We start from the raw sequence: 16,823 nt of genomic DNA on the forward strand, positions 1-16,823 counted from the left end.
TTATTTGTACATCTGGATATCAACCTTATTTTCCATTTGTTATACTTTTATTAATACTTATTTTTTAATCATATATATCGTATTGCATACTTTTACATATATGTATATATATATTATATTTATCTTTTTTTAGACTTAATAAAGTGGTCTAATGTACCCCGAAATGCGTTGTCTTTGAATAAATCGAAATCTATTTGACACCTGGTTGTGATATTGCGCCCTGTGTTGTCCACACGTTTGCTTGACTCCTATGGTCCAGTGTTCCTTCAGCACTATTGTTCACCTGACCGGCGGTTTGGCTCTTGCCTAAGGTTATCGGAGAAAGCCGGCTGCACCAACCAGTAACTATCTTCATCTGACCTACATTGTGGTTGCGCCCAATTGGGTGCAACCCAAATATGTGAGCAAACCACCTCTCCTGTGTGAGGGCACTGTTATTTGACTTACTCACCCTATGAGCGCCTTTCTCTCTTTTTTTGCCATTATTTGCCTTAAGACGACTTAAGGAAGTTTTCAGACCCTTGTCTTAATAACCCTGCGCTGGTGCTTGATGCTCTATTTGTTATTTTCTTATTTTGCAGGGACGCGGAACGGTGTGCTGTCTGCATCTTTTTGTAGCACCATTGAAGTGAATAGTTCCGCATCCGATCCATAAAAAATGCAGATCGGATGCGGACAAAAACAACGGTCGTGTGCATGAGCCCTAAGTGGGAAGTATGGTGAAGTTTAGTAAATGATTTATCCAAATATTTATCTACTTGCAACATTTTTAGTTTATTAGGTAATTGTAATTTTTTTTTCCTTGAGAGATTACTATTTAAAATAAATTTGTCACCAGCGACTTCCCTATTTAACACATGGCTGTGGTTCACCTGATTAAAACTCTGTTTTTCTTTTGTTGATCTGAGGCTCCGTTCCCAAGTTATGATACTTTTTCTTAATATACAAATTAGGTCTTTGGTGCAATGAGGGCGTCACCGTTTCTCTTGTTGCACCCAAGCTCCACTCCTTTCTGTGACCAGCCCCTCCCAATCAAAGCAGCCAGGGAGGGGCTAGCCTGGGGCAGAGCTTGGGTGCAACAAGAGAAACGGTGATGCCCTCATTGCACCAAAGGCCTAGTTTGCATATTAGGAAAAAGTTTCAGAACTTGGGAATGGATCCTCAGATCAACAAAAGAAAAACTTTTAATCAGGTGAAGCACAGCTATGTGCAAAATAGTTTGATAGGGAGGTCGCTGATGACAGATTCCCTTTAAGGCAGGGATCAGTAACCTTTAGAACTCCAGCTCCTGTGGAAATACAACTCTTAGCATGCACACTTATGCGGTCATTCTAACTCATAGAAGTAAAAAGAGAATTCTGGCTGTTGTAGTTTCAGAACAGATGGAGTGCTAGAGGTTTCTGATCTTGCATGCAGTTTTGGAAGCCAAAATCAGGAGTGGATAATAAAAACATGATAACTATAACGTAAAGATACAACTTCTATTTTTGAATTCACTCCTGGTTTTGGCTTTGAAAACTGCATACAGAAAACTAATCATATGGCAGTGCCATCAGCATTTTTCTTTGCCATCGCTTTTCCATTACTTGAGTTGAAGACTAACAGTAAACGTGTCATCTTATTAACATTTTGTAAACTTTGTAAAAATGTATTATTTTTATTTGTATGTTGGAAAATCAGAGCAGAACCCTAAATTAATTCAGCCCCCAAACCAGATTTCAAATATTTATCAGGCCAAAGACTAACCCCATAAAATGAATTTAGACCCCAGACTAGACCCCTAAAATTAATTAAGACCGCAAAATAGACCCCATAAATTAATCAATGAGGAATACATAAAGGGTTTGTCCAGCAAGAAATTTTATTTTTTAAAGTATTTTAAAAGTATCAAAGGAAAAAGTCATACTTACCCCAACGACCCAATCAATAACTGAGGCAGATCACTGTTGTATCTAGTAAATTAATGTGGGGTGTTTCCTGTCGGTTGAGAGGGATCAGTAAGTAGAAAGCAGCGGGGAACCCAGACAGCATCGGAATGGGATTGTTATACTGTTTTATATTGTTGAACTGCATTTTATATGTTTATTGTAATATATACTGTTCATTTGCACTGCTTAGTCATACCCATTGACTTGTATTGAGGCTAAATACAAGTCTATGGCAGCCGTGAACTGCACCATTATTGCTGTTAATCTGTGCTTCTCCAGTTTCACATGTCCCACTAAGTAGAACAGTCAGGGCCCCTAAAGTCTGCAGATAGAGACAAGTGTTAATTAGGAGAGACTCTGCCAGACTGCACAGGTCGCCAGAAGAAGACACTGAGAAAGGGATACCCTGTCTGATGACTTAGCCACAGATCCTGGGCCACCAGCCCTTTGGCCGGAGTATCAAACTTCTAAGAGAGAGGGGGACCGCTAGCTCAGGACTTTCTTGAGCACGGAATCTTCTTCTCCCAGGTAGGAGACTAGTGAAGCCAGCTCAGTGCCTTGCCTGTATTGTTTTGAATTTAAGTTCCTCCAGTAAAGAAGCGCTCTGGTTTACTGTAGACCCTGACTCTCTGGGCTTATTTCCGATTGGGGTGCACCACGCCTTACTATCTTTTCCAGAGAACAGCAACATGTGGTGACACCTCAATGGTGTCCGGACGACCCAGTTTAGCATTGGTTGCCACCTCCAGCCGGGCCACTGCAACCACCCTACGGCAGCACAAAGAGTGCCTATAGGTCTGTAATGCAGAACCATAAGGGTCTGTGCCAAGGTCATGGGCTTTGAGAGGGATTGTGTCTTTTCTTTACGATGTGTCCTTATGAGACTGTGGAACGGGAACTGTCTTCTATCACATCCCGTCCAGTTCTCCAGTGATACCATAAGCGCCCATTTATCAGGAAAAGATGCCAACAGCTGCATCTCTGCGATCCGTCTTGATGCTGATGGCGTTGCTTTTTTTTTCTCAACGCTAATGAATTTTCCTTCTTTCCCCGACATATTTGGAAGTGCACTCTGCTACACTACACATTAAACTCCTCTCTGCTCCCCTCCCCCCCCCTCCTGTCATTTTAAGTATGATGCACAATGTGTGAATATCACCCACTGCAGAAGCTATATTATGTTCCTCTGGTGAGCATGGTGCATTTCTGGAGGAAGTCTTAATCGAGCACTTAAGCTGTAATACTCTGGAGGAATGCCCTGCGGAGAGCTCAGTATCCTGAGCACTGCTGAGCTGGTTTCACCACTTTCCCCTAAGCACTTTTACTGCAAGCTGATTAGACCATTAGGGTTTACGAACGTCTTTTACTTCCTTACATGCCTTTTGTTTTCAAGCTTAGGAGAAAGTGTTATGTAATTCGATCAGTTTAGATGCTCTTGTTTGTTTCAATCTACTGTATTAATTTATATCGCTCTTATTATCGCTTTACCAAGAGTATATAATTGGGACACTTTAGATAAAGCCTTACTCAGCCTGATCAATAGGTTACAGTTTGGTTCCATACAGCTAGACGCAAGCCGTTGCAGCTTTCCTTCTATCGATACAGTACATTGCAAAAGTATTCAAACCCCTAACAAACCCAATAAAGTTGTCTAGACCCTTCATAACAAAGCGAGTTTCCATTTTTTCATATTCGTTTTTTCCTTCCTGCCTTCCTGGAGCCATAACTTTTTAATGTTTCCGTCCACATAGCCGAATGAGGGCTCTTTTGTTTGTTTTTTGCAGGACAAGTTGTACTTTCTAATGTAGTGGGAAGCTGGAAAAAAATCCACATGAGGTAGAATTAGAAAAAAAATGCAATGCCGCCATAGTTTTATGGATTTTATTTTTGCAGTGTTTCCTATGGGGTAAAACTGACCTGCGTCCTTCATTCTCCAGGTCAGTATGATTACAGCGGCACCACATTTATATAGTTTTTCTTGTGTTTTAATTCTTTTAAAAAAAAACTTAAAAAAAGGTTTTTCTTTGTATTGCCATATTCTGACCCCTGTAACTTTTTTATATTTACGTCTACAGAGCTGTGTGAAGGCTAATTTTTTGCCTTCTGTAGTTTTTATTGATACCATTTTGGGGTGTGTATGACTTTTTCATAATTTTTTCTTCAATATTTTGGAAGGTAAAGTGACATCTTATCGACCATTTTGACTTTTTTTGTTCCATTATGCCGTTCACTTTATGGGATAAATACTTTTATTTATTTTAATACTTTTGGGCATTTTATTTTTTTATTATTTATTTTAATTTCTAAAATAGAAAAAGGAGTGTTTTGAATTTTTATAACTTTTTTTTATATTTTTAAACTTTTTTTCTTTATATTACATTTATTTTTAGTCCCTCTAGGGGACTTTACCATGCGATCATCTGATGGCTTATATCATAGACTACAATGGTTTACCATTGCAGTCTATGTTAGAATCAGATAGGGCTTGATAGTAAACTTCTCTATGGCAGACCTTGGAGCACCGAGCTGCCATAGCAACTGAACAGTTCCCCCACTAATTAACCACTCAGATGCCTTGGTCACAATTGACCATGGCATCTGAAGGAGTTGAAAGTCCATGATCGGAGTTGTCTCTGATCATGGACTCTTCCAGGCAGATTTGATTCAGGTTGTTCAGGTTTTTTTTTATTAATAAAAACTTGTGTACCGTCCCATACATAGTATACTATTGTTTATTGTTTATTTTTTTGCAAGACTGACCGTCAAACCAATCTCTATACTGAGCTCCCCGATCTCCCTGACGGATGAATTTGGGGGGAAAAAGGATTGGGTGACTTGAATTTTAACCCCAGGAGATACCGTAAATCAGTTCCAGCAGCTTTCTTCTCTCTCCATATTGAAAACACACATACACTCAGCCAACAGCTATTGAAGGTGCACTGGCACCTTAGGGCTCAGTTTGCACTATGTTTTTTATACAGATTGAGTCAATAGTGTACAATATGCACAGACTTCTATGGGGCAGATATATAGTACGCTATAGGTGTGTAATTTTGGCGTGCATCTGGTTGGTTTATGTCTGGATATGACTAGACTTTCCAGTTCAGGTGAAATTCTGAACAAGTGTATGCCAAGTGTATGCACCATCATGATCAGGGAAACGGCTCATAAAACCTGCCAACATTATCTTATGACATGTCTAATGAAAGGGGTTCACCAGGTCTTAATATCGGACTCATAAGTGGGTGACTCATGAAGGGGCCCCACCAGTCTTGCCACATCTCCTTGATTACTCATCCACATGGGTGGCACTGCTTGATACTGCAACTCGGTGCCATTCAGTGCCAGTTATCCTGTACAGATCCTGAGTTACATCCTGTATTATACTCCAGAGCTATATTCACTATTCTGCTGGTGCAGTCACTGTGTACATACATTACATTACTTATCCTGTACTGATCCTGAGTTACATCCTGTATTATACTCCAGAGCTGCACTCACTATTCTGCCGGTGGAGTCACTGTGTACATACATTACTTATCCTTACTGATCCTGAGTTACATCCTGTATTATACTCCAGAGCTGCACTCACTATTCTGCTGGTGAAGTCACTGTGTACATACATTACTTATCATGTACTGATCCTGAGTTACATCCTGTATTATACTCCAGAGCTGTACTCACTATTCTGCTGGTACAGTCACTGTGTACATACATGACTTATCCTGTACCGATCCTGAGTCATATCCTGCATTATACTCCAGAGCTGCACTCACTATTCTTCTGATTATTGAACACACCCCTAACAGTTTATTTGAGATGCTATAAGGCAGGGGGGCAGTTCGTTTTTCTACAGCAGATAATTTTACAGTGCCTGGTTAAAAGCTGACATTTTGCATACTACCAATAAAGCTCAGTGCAGCCCATTTATGATTATGGGGAGTCAGAACAGCTAATGTGTATTATTGATGAGTTAAAGGTGCTGATCCATCAGGAGCACCCAGTCCATTTGTCCCATTCGGCCTTTTGGACATCATAAAGGGAGGGGCTCTTTTTGAACCCCCTTTTTGAGCCCAAGCAGAGAGCTGACCATGCATTGTGCATGGGCATATTACGCGAAGAAACTTAATTTTGTCAAGGCTAAGGCTCTGTTCAACTCACGTCAGAGCCCTATATTTGCAGTATACACTGAGAAAGGCTCCAGTATACTGTATAAGCCAATCATATCCACAGAGTTTCATTCACCTGGTGGAGGGCAAATGGCATTGGTATAGATTGTTTAACATAAGATGCTATGGGCAATGTATGAATATACAGTTGTATATGTCAATGCTCTCTGTTGGCGGTACAGTACTGTGCAAAAGTTTTAGGTAGGTGTGAAAAAATGATGCACAGTAAGAATGCTTTAAAAAAATAAAAGTGTTAGTTTACTTTTATCAATTAACAAAATGCTAAGTGAATGAACCAAAAAAATCAGCCTGCGTTTGTATTAAGCATAAAAGATATGCATTGGTGGCGGAGTGACCACAGCCCCTCCCCTCCTCCTGCTTAATATCAGCCCATTGGTGGCAGCGGAAGCAGCGGTGTAGGGGGGAGGGACTGCCTCCTTCTCCCCTGTGCTGTTGAGAAGAACATGGCATGCACTGACAGCAGCGCGTGCCATGTCAGTAATGTGAAAGTGGAGGGTCTAGGCGCAAATGGCGACAAGACTACAAAGTCTTGTCGCCATTTAGCAATTCTAGGTCGCATTTGCAACCATTTTGGTTACCATCTGGAGCCCTGTGTGTGGCGTCGTGGTCCTGTTGCGGAATACATTTTGAGCCAATTAGCCAATGGCATTAAGAACTATCTTCACTGTAAAGAAGAGGAGTCCTGGAAGAGATGATATGGCCCAACAGAGCCCTGACCTCAGCATTGAGTCTGTCTGGGATTACATGAAGAGACAGAAGGATTTCGGCAAGCCTACATCCACAGAAGATCTGTGGTTAGTTCTCCAAGATGTTTGGAACAACCTCCTTGCCGAGTTCCTTCAAAAACCACGTGCAAGTGTACCTAGAATAACTGATGCTGTTTTGAAGGCAGAGGGTGGTCATACCAAATAGTGATTGGATTTAGAGTTATCTTTTCTTTATTCACTTTGCATTTTGTTAATTGTTAAAAATACACAATTTACTATTTTTGAAAGCATTCTTACTTTGCAGCATTTTTTCCACACCTGCCTACAACTTCTGCATTGTGCTGTATATATCAGGAAATTCTCCAGATGCATACATCAAACTGAAGGCTTAACAATGATCTAAACAGCCATAACGAAAGTTTCCTCACTTTTAAATATACAGGGAGACATGCAGATTCTTTATGTAGTTCAGCAGCTGACCAGCATTCGGTCATGCTAGGACTTCCCGTTAGGGAAGAGAGAAAATGAGATGCTTTCTAAATATCTGTTACAAAGATGTTAGATTTTAGAATTCTCAATGAAAGGTGAACATTCTCTTTAAAGAGGTTGTCCAGAATCCCCTAGGTTTTGAGTTAACACCCCTAGTGTGGAATTACCTAATACAAAAAGCCTACTCACTTTTTACTTACCGAGCCAGTCCTGCAACCTGGCCATGGTTAGTGATCTTCTGGTCCAAGACTGTGAACAGGATCATGTGCACCACGGCAGCCAATGACTGTTTTAGCGGTGATGTGTCCCCGAGCGGCTTGTGACCCAGTAGTGACATGTTGCTTGGGGACATGTCACCGTGAGGCCAGTCATTGCATGCAGTGGCACATGTGACCCATCCACAGCCCAGCTGGAAGTCAACAAGCTTAGGATCGGAAGATTAGAGAACACAGCCAGGGCACAGGACCGGAGAGGAGGGGATCAGGTAAGTATGCTGTTATATTAGGTCAACCACACTAGGGGGGGGGGGCTAACTCAAAACTGAGGAGATCCTGGACAAGCCCTTTAGGTCTCAAATTTTGTTGCTTGCAATAGTATAAAAATCTGCATAACTGATATACAGAACTGCTTCAGAAACTGCCTCTTGTCAAACACGCAACCCAAGATGTAAACTTTGAAGTATGAATCAAAAAGATATTGATGTTTTTGTAACAATAATATTTAATTACAGGTTAATTTAATGAGTGCAAGTGTTTGCATAGCGTTCGCCAGCGCAGCCATGATCATGACACCACGCACACGCTCCACTATTCTAAGACGTGATTGATTAGTTTCATTACAGTTTAATGTTATTGTGTAGAATTACATTTTTTATTAAAGGGGTTTTCTCATCACAGATTACCCTTTCAATCTGAGAACCAAGGCCATTTGCCCAGGGATGATAAGGCCAGGTGCTCATTTAACCCACAGCAGCCACTGCAGTGGAGATGTAGTATTACATCACGGTCATTGCTGACCACCACAGTGTTGGCCACTGCTCTCCACTTTCGTTCATAAAGAGGATTCTTTAATAAATCATATGTTAAGGGGTTGTTGTAATGGGTAGCTGCCTCCAAGTGGAGCGTAAAGATCACTACACATTGTAAATGACTGTTGACTCTGATATGAGGGAATTGGTGGCTACTTCATGAGGGTCTTTTGCCTTTCTCTGGATCAACACTTCAGGATAATGGACTTATCTGATGATTGTCAATCTTTTTTTGACCTTGTTACCTATGTAACTAGATGAAGTAATCCTATTCATTTATTTATATTCACAATTTTGGAATAATATACTCTAATGGATTAAAAAGTTTTCGAGTTTATCCAAAGTTTTGTTCTTTTTGAGGTACATTAGATGCTACCAAAATTTAACAACTACCTGATAATTTTGTTGCATTCTACAGGGCAAGACATTTTTTATCTAATGGGCCCTCACAATCAGAACATGGCAGGGATGAAAAATGTTCCTCAGTTTATTCTTTACCTGTCTCCAGTAGAATATTAAAGTAAGCACAAAATGAGTAAATTATGATGTCAAATCAGAGATTGCATCAGCCAGAAAAAGGTCTGTACAGCTTATCGTCACCTTGGTCAAAATTGCCACCCTAGCAACATACATAAAGTGATGAAGGACAAAAAACCTGAAACATCTGTCTTCGGATGGGTCTCTTGCTTTTGGGGAGACTCTGTTTTGGCTGAATCCCATAGTCATTTTTCAAGGCTCTTTAGGGCACTTTACTAAGACCGGCATTTTAGACGCCGGTCTTAATAAGCCCTATACCTGGCATTGGTGTTATGAAGCTGCTACAATATTGAAGTGTGAAGGTAAACACCAGCTGATTGGCAGGGGGTGCCGAGAGTTGGACCCCTCACTGATATGATACTGATAACCTGTCCTGGGAATAAGTCATTAATTTAATTAAGCTGGAATACCTTGTTAAGATAAATTTCAAGGATAACATATTCACACAGTTTCACTGCTGATGGAGGTGTCTTTTAATTTCGATATAAATGTATGTAATCAAAGCATTCCAGAAAATATCTAGAGAAAAGAAATAATTCCATACAAGTGAATTAAAGCTGTTTATTTGACATTAATTGCAGAATTTACAGCACTACCATTTAATGATAGGAATTAAATAATTAAAGAAACCAATTGAAGCAACACTGCAGACAAAACATTCATGTGTAACAATGATGGCATCATACAATAAAATAAATAAAAAAAATAGCAAAATACAAAATCTTTTTTCCAACAATCTGAATTGCTAGAAGTATCCTGGGGTTTATCTAAGGATTTAAAGTGCCCCAATGTACCGTTGGCTACCCAAATATCTGCCTTCAATCAGTGCAGTAGCAGAAAAAAAGGAGAGTTGTAATAGGCCCATTTACAATTCTTAGAAATAGAACAAAAAGGTCCAAACAAAAGAAAACAATATTAAATGTCTCAGAGGAAAAATGAAAATGACACATGACGTAAACTGTAAAGATGATTCTATATATATATATATAAACATCAATACCCTACTACAAACCATAAAAATGTGACCCCCCCCCCCCCCCCCCTTTGGCAAATCAAAGTAAAGAACTAAAACTGTTTAGTTAATGTGCTACTAGTTGTCACATAATACCAGGTAAATTGCAGATTTGTTCCATATAAAAGAGAGCTTTTTTTTTACAATTCACTGTATATATAACTAGAGGTCTATCCCGGACGAGCCCCCATGTGTTCTATCTTCACTCTTCTAGTTTATTTTTTTACTTTTACTTTTTTTTTTGCTGTAGTGACTAAAAACAATGATATTAAGAATGTCTGGCTTTTCAACTATACCGCTTTAAATATGTAGCACCAAGCCCTGAAGCTTTTCAGAAAGCCACCAAATTGGAAGAACCAGAATAGAGATAAATTCAAGACTCTACCCACAACTATTCATTATTGCTCTGAACGGTCTTTGTTTCAATTTACAGAAATGAATTTCTTAATGTTTTTATATTTGTTTTTGCTTTCTGTTGTGTCTTTTTTGGAAGACTAGGGGAACACATAAGAAAACAGCAGTTAAAACTTTCTAATTTGATAACAACTTCTTATGCCTAAGAGAAAGGACCAAAATCCCAGTGCAGGTGTAGATATACTTATGGGTATTAAGCCATTCATGGTACAAACATTTAGAAATGTGGCTGCCACAATTAAAGTTTAGGACTACTGGTTTTATGTAGCTATCAACACCTTTTAGATCGATTCTTATTATTGCTTTGTGTATATGTAGGGCTAAAAATAATTTTTGTAATACATGTTTATTCAAATTTTTGGACACTTTGGCTTCTGCAGTTGGCAAGTATTCTGATAACCAACAGGCTGCCAAATAACATTATCTAGCAAATTCTAGGGCTGTCTGATGGTCCAGTCTCTAGTCCCTCTTTCTCTATTCTCCCAAAAATCTTCTAAGCTAAATGTATGACTAAATCAAACTTTGATCAGTTTAGAAAATTGTTCACAAGAACCATCAAATTTGAACAGCATTCTTCTGCAGCCTGTGATATGTTGTAATACATGCATGCTGCAGAAGCCAAATTGTTCTTTTTTTCTCATAAAAATCAATTGCTGATTTTTCTTAGATTATGCTCTATTCACACTCAAGGAAAATTCATAATTCTGCTGATCTCATCTAACCATACTGCTTTGCATTGCTGGAGCTCAAATAGATGTTAGAATGAAGTCTCCAGCACAAATAATGCCGATTAATTAGAAGGGCACCTCTGAACAGCTCTGGATGCAAATGGAGAAGTGATATAGGTCAATACTGTACTTAATAAATTACAATGCTCAAATAGATTTAAAGAGGACCTTTCACAGCTCCTGACATGTCTGTTTTAATAGTTTCATGCATTCCTCATGTAATAACAATTCTGGAGCATCTATTCTTATGGCTCTATGTTGTGCCGTTCCTTTATTATTTCTACTAGAAGTTATGAATGAATTGCTAGCAGTCTGCAGTAAGGGTACAGAGGGGAGGTAACCAGTTGGGGGGGGGTGTACCTGCACAGACTCACTCTATCCAATCAGTGCTGCCATTTTCAGACTGTGCAGGTACACCCCCCCCAACTTGTTACCTCCCCTCTGTACCCTTAATGAATGCTATTAGCAATTCATTCATAACTTCTAGTAGAAATAATAAAGGAATGGTACAACATAGAACCATAAGGGTACTTTCACACTAGCTTTAGAAGAATCCAGCAGGCAGTTCCGTTGCTGGAACTGCCTGCCGGATCCGGAAATCCGTATGCAAACGGATATTATTTGTTTCCGGATGCGAATCCGTCTGACAAATGCATTGCAATACCATATCCGTCTCTCCGGATTTATCTTTTGTACAGATTTAAAGCTCTGCGCATGCGCAGACCGGGAAACCGGATCCGTTTTTCCGGGACACTTGGCACCGGATCTGGCATTAATATATTTCAATCGAATTTTGGCCAGAGAAAATACCGCACCATGCTGCAGTATTTTTTTCCGGCCGTAAACCGTAAAAGGGACTGAACTGAAGACATCCATTCAGAATGCATTGGGATAAAACTGATCCGTTTTTTGGGGGGGTATTGAGCCCCTATGACAGAAATCAATACCGGAAAACTTTAACGCTAGTGTGAAAGTACCCTTAGAAGAGATGTTCCAGAATTGTTATTACATGGGGAATGCATGAAGCTATTAAAACAGACATGTTAGGAGCGGTGAAAGGTCCTTTTTAAAGGGTTTCCAATCGTATCAATAATCATATTTTGTTTTGTATCTGCTAGGTACACCATAAAGCTTTGGTCTGACTAAGACCACAATTAATCCTAAGAACAGGGGACTACATTCCGGGGGAGAAATAGCCATTGCTTTCCATTAAGGGGATATTCTCATCTTATAATGTGAATGCAAATTGCTATGATATGGCATCACTTTATGATCGGCAGTGGTTTGACCTCAGGGACCTCCACCTCTCCTGAGAATGAAAGTGCCACAGCCATGATGTTTCACTCGTTTTCCCTTGACAATAGAGCTCCTGGTCACCAGGCTGTACAAGCAAAAGAGGCCAACCCAAAACACTTGAAAGGAGTCGTGCTTCAATAACCTATATAGGGTCCCTTCATTCTCAGAATTGATGAAAGTCCCAGAGGTCCAAAGTGATGTTGCATCCTAGTAAAACCTCTTTAAACTGGATGTTAGATAGTCTAGTGGGTGCATTTATCTAACATTTTTTAAATATGCAGCTACCAAACAGTGGACAAGGGGACCCTATCCTGATTATTATTGAAAGTTTTTAGTAATCTGAAATCTTTTGTGGCATAGACGTTAATATACCACACAGCTATATGGTGGAAGAACCTCTTTAAAATATGAACTGTTGGTAAAAGTGGAGGCATAATAATATTTATCCCAGTAGTCAGACTTAGGCTACTTTCACACTAGCTTTTTTGCTGGATCCGGCAGGGTTCAGCAAAAACGCTTCCGTTACTGATAATAGAACCATCTGCATCCGTTATGAACGGATCCGGTTGTATTATCTCGAAAATAGCCGAAAAGATCCGTCATGAACTCCATTGAAAGTCAATGGGGTATGGATCAGTTTTCTATTGTGTTAGATTGTGTCGCATCCCAGGACAGAAAGCAATCTGCAGCATGCTGCGTTTTGCTCTCCGGTATGACAACGGAACGGAATGCATTTTGGTGCATTCCGTTCTGTTCAGTTACGTTTTTTCCCCATTGACAATGAATGGGGACAAAACGGAAGCGTTTTTTTCCCGGTATTGAGACCCTATGATGGATCTCAATACCGGAAAATATTAACTCAAGTGTCAAAGTAGCCTAATAAAACTACATCATAAGTTAAACTTAACTAGTTACTGTAAGTACGATAGAAAATGCTGGAGCTATTTGTAATTACCAAAAAAGTTCTCTCTTACATAGAACAAACTTAGCAAATGTGTAACAGAAGTGATTCCCAGCACAATTTCCAACTGACCATTGTCAAGGACTACAATATCAGTTGTTAAAGTGCCCATAAAGTCATATGGATGCTACAACAATACGTAATGGTTGACAAACTAACCCTAGATTGTAGTGATATTTTTCATTAGGGTTCCATGATTATTTATGGAATACCAATCCTTACAATAGGTCATCAATATCAGATCAGTGGGAGTCTGACTCCTAGCACCCCCATCAACTTTTTTCATAAGCACCTGTGCCGGAAGCAGACACAATAACTACACAGCTCCGTTCAAGTGAATGGAAGGAGCGCTGCAGTAGCCAGACACGGGCACTACACAGTCAATGGGGATTAGAGATGAGCAAATTTCATGTTATGAAATTCGTTCACGCTTCGTTTGGTGGTAAAAGCAGAATTGCGTTATGGATTCCGTTACCTTTAGAGGCATTCCGTTATTTATTCCGTCATAATAGATGTCTATGGGCTGAAAAACGGATCTGCCCGTTTCCGTTATGCAGGAGAGGACTCCCCTGCATAACTGAAACGGGGCGGATCCGTTATGCAGGCTATAGACTTCTATTACGACGGAATAAACAACAGAGTGCATCTAAAGGCATTCCGTTATGCATTCCATCATAGAATTACGTTATGGTCCGTGGTAACGGAATCCATAACGCAATTCTGCTTTTACCACCAAACGACGCGTAAATGAATTTCAATTTATGAAATTTTCTCATCTTTAATGGGGATATGTAGTAGCAGTGACTGGTCCCAGATGATTGGCGGGGGGAGGGGGGGTGTCGAGAGTTAAACCCCTGGCAATCTGATATTGCTGACTTATCAGGAGGATAGGTCGCCAGTAAGTAAATCCTGGCAAACCCAACTAATAAGATGAGCAACTAAACTGCATAAACTCTGTAATGCAGTCGAAATTTGGTCTGAGGCAGGGACACTAGTGGACCACTCCAAGGGACAAAAACTTGCCGGTGGTGTTGAAATGACCCCAAGTATGGACATAGCTATGTAACAGATCCCCTCTTTCCCCAACTGTGGATCTCAAGATCAAATTTTGTGTTCATATTATAAAGTTTAAGAACTTATGAGATATATAGGAATATTTAAAAGTAGAACTTTGGGCAAAAGGTAAAACAAAAAATAGCTAAAATTAAAAATTAATCTTTAGACATTTCATGAAAAGTTTCACACTAGCGTTCAGAGATCCGGCAGGCTCTTCACTGCCGGAGCTCTCTTTATTCGCCATTGCCGGATGCTGCTTGAATGCCCGGCAGCCCCATTAACTATAATGAGGACCAACGGAGGTCTGACCACAACCCGGAAAATATGCAGAGAAGTGGCTAGACTAAAACTCCTTTGAGCGTTAATGGGGCCAATGGGCATTCAGACAGCATCTGGCAATGCCGGATCCAGAGAGCTGCTGGAAGAATCTACCGAGTCTCTGAACGCTAGTGTGAAACTAGCCTTATATGACTAAATTCCGTAGACCTCCCTTTGATACAACTGAGGCCTGGGCTAACCATGGCCCCATGATACATGGGCAGAGCAGGCACAAGGCACCCAGTAGAGGAGTGCCCATTGCTCTATGGCACGGCTGCTTTATTGTCATGCTGCCATGACCATCACAGACTTCAGCTATAATTCTAGGTTTCAGGAGATGTAAAGCCCAATTGAACTGGCAAAAAGATGATTTTTTCCCTCCCGTTGTTCTCATGTAAAGTGGATGATAAATACTGTTACCTTCTAACAATGGGGATTCTTTAACAGAATATTTTTTTAAATGAATAAAAACATTAACATTACATGCAAATGACACCCCAGATTTGGCAAATAAAAAAAGAAACTTAGATTTAACACATAGAAATGTATATATTTACGTAAACAATTCAATTTCACATTTTGGTACAAGTCAGATCACGGAAAGAAAACTGACAAAGGTTGCATTAATCGAAAAAGAAGAACATGTTGGGTAAAGCTTTGCGATTATGAAATAAAAAAAAGAAACTAAGGAAGATTCTGATTTGTACATTTTATACACTTTCTATTGGTCAAGCTCAATTTTTGGCAAATAAAAAAATCGGTAAATGGGTTTCTTTGGCAAAATAGTAAAGAAAATGTTTGTGAAACATCCATTTTGCATTAAGGTTAACATTCAAAATACTGAAGACAGTTGAAACAAACTGTATTACACAAAAGTAAAAATCCATACAGTTTTATTATTAACACTCACAAACATGAAATCAGGCGTCAAAAGTAACAATTTTTCTTTGGCAAAACATATGTGTATGTTTCTGGACCGTAGCGGTATACATTGTACCTTCATGTGGTTGGCTACAAGTAAACCAGTTGTAATGGAAGAAATTTTTTCAGAACACTGGAAATGTCAATGTATACATCCATGATTACGTCTTTGGCAAAAAGTGGCATATATATTAAAGCACACATATACAAATATTAACATGACACTAAATAGGAACTTTCATCATCAGACAGAAAAGTACGTGAACCTTTGGTATTTTTAGCTGTTGATTTGACTGCCCCAGTCATATTGTACAGTTAGTGATACAAAAAATGAACTTTATTAGCAACAAAATGATGGAGTTGTGGCGGGATGGTAAAGCCAATGCTGGCATGCAAGATGTAGATCTAATCCATATGCTTCAGATATACCAAGAAATTTGCATATCTCTACCCAAAATTCCTAGGCTAAGATGTCAGCTTAACCAGTTCAACGATCTTGCTTTTAGGTTTAGTATAGTAAAACCTCTACCTAAAATTGCATGGGACAGTGGTTTTCTATGGGGGTGGTCCTGTCAAAGAAGATAGCCAGTATGCATAATATATGGTTGCACTTCTCGAAAGAAAAAAGGAAGACTTGCACTCTCGCAAGGCCAATGGCACCATGGTGTTTAAAAACATGAGGATGTCTCAACTTAGAGAAGTACCCAATCATATCAATGGTACAAGGGAATAGATGGCCATGATTCCCATCATAATAAGGCTCTTACTGTATCATTAGACATTATGAGGCCTTATGGCTACCTGTGACAAAACACTTATGATGGCACCAATGGGTACAGAGGTGCAGAGGTAAGGCGCATCATTTAAGTTCGTGAACATGACTGAAAACAAATCAGAAGTTGGCTCTTTCCTGTTAAAGTATAATAAATGGCACAATGAAATAAATGAAGTCTTTGGTATTTATTGTCTTAATGATAAATTATGAGTTCCTAACGGGACTGAAACTGTAACAGAATGAAATTTGAAGACTCATAAAATGTTGGTCAGTGCAAAAGAAATATGGAGTTACTGTAGCGACCATCAATGACTGGTAGACACTGATCAGCTGCTGCTTATTGTGGTCGTGTGACTTATGTATAGGTAAAACTGGGAACTAAAGATAGGGGGGACACAGTACAATAAGAAGACATGATAAAAAAAGACTGCAGTATATATATTTTCATTTAAAGTGAATCTCTA

Source organism: Bufo bufo, chromosome 2 (genome assembly GCF_905171765.1).
Source record: "Bufo bufo chromosome 2, aBufBuf1.1, whole genome shotgun sequence".
In the NCBI taxonomy this organism is placed as follows: domain Eukaryota; kingdom Metazoa; phylum Chordata; class Amphibia; order Anura; family Bufonidae; genus Bufo; species Bufo bufo.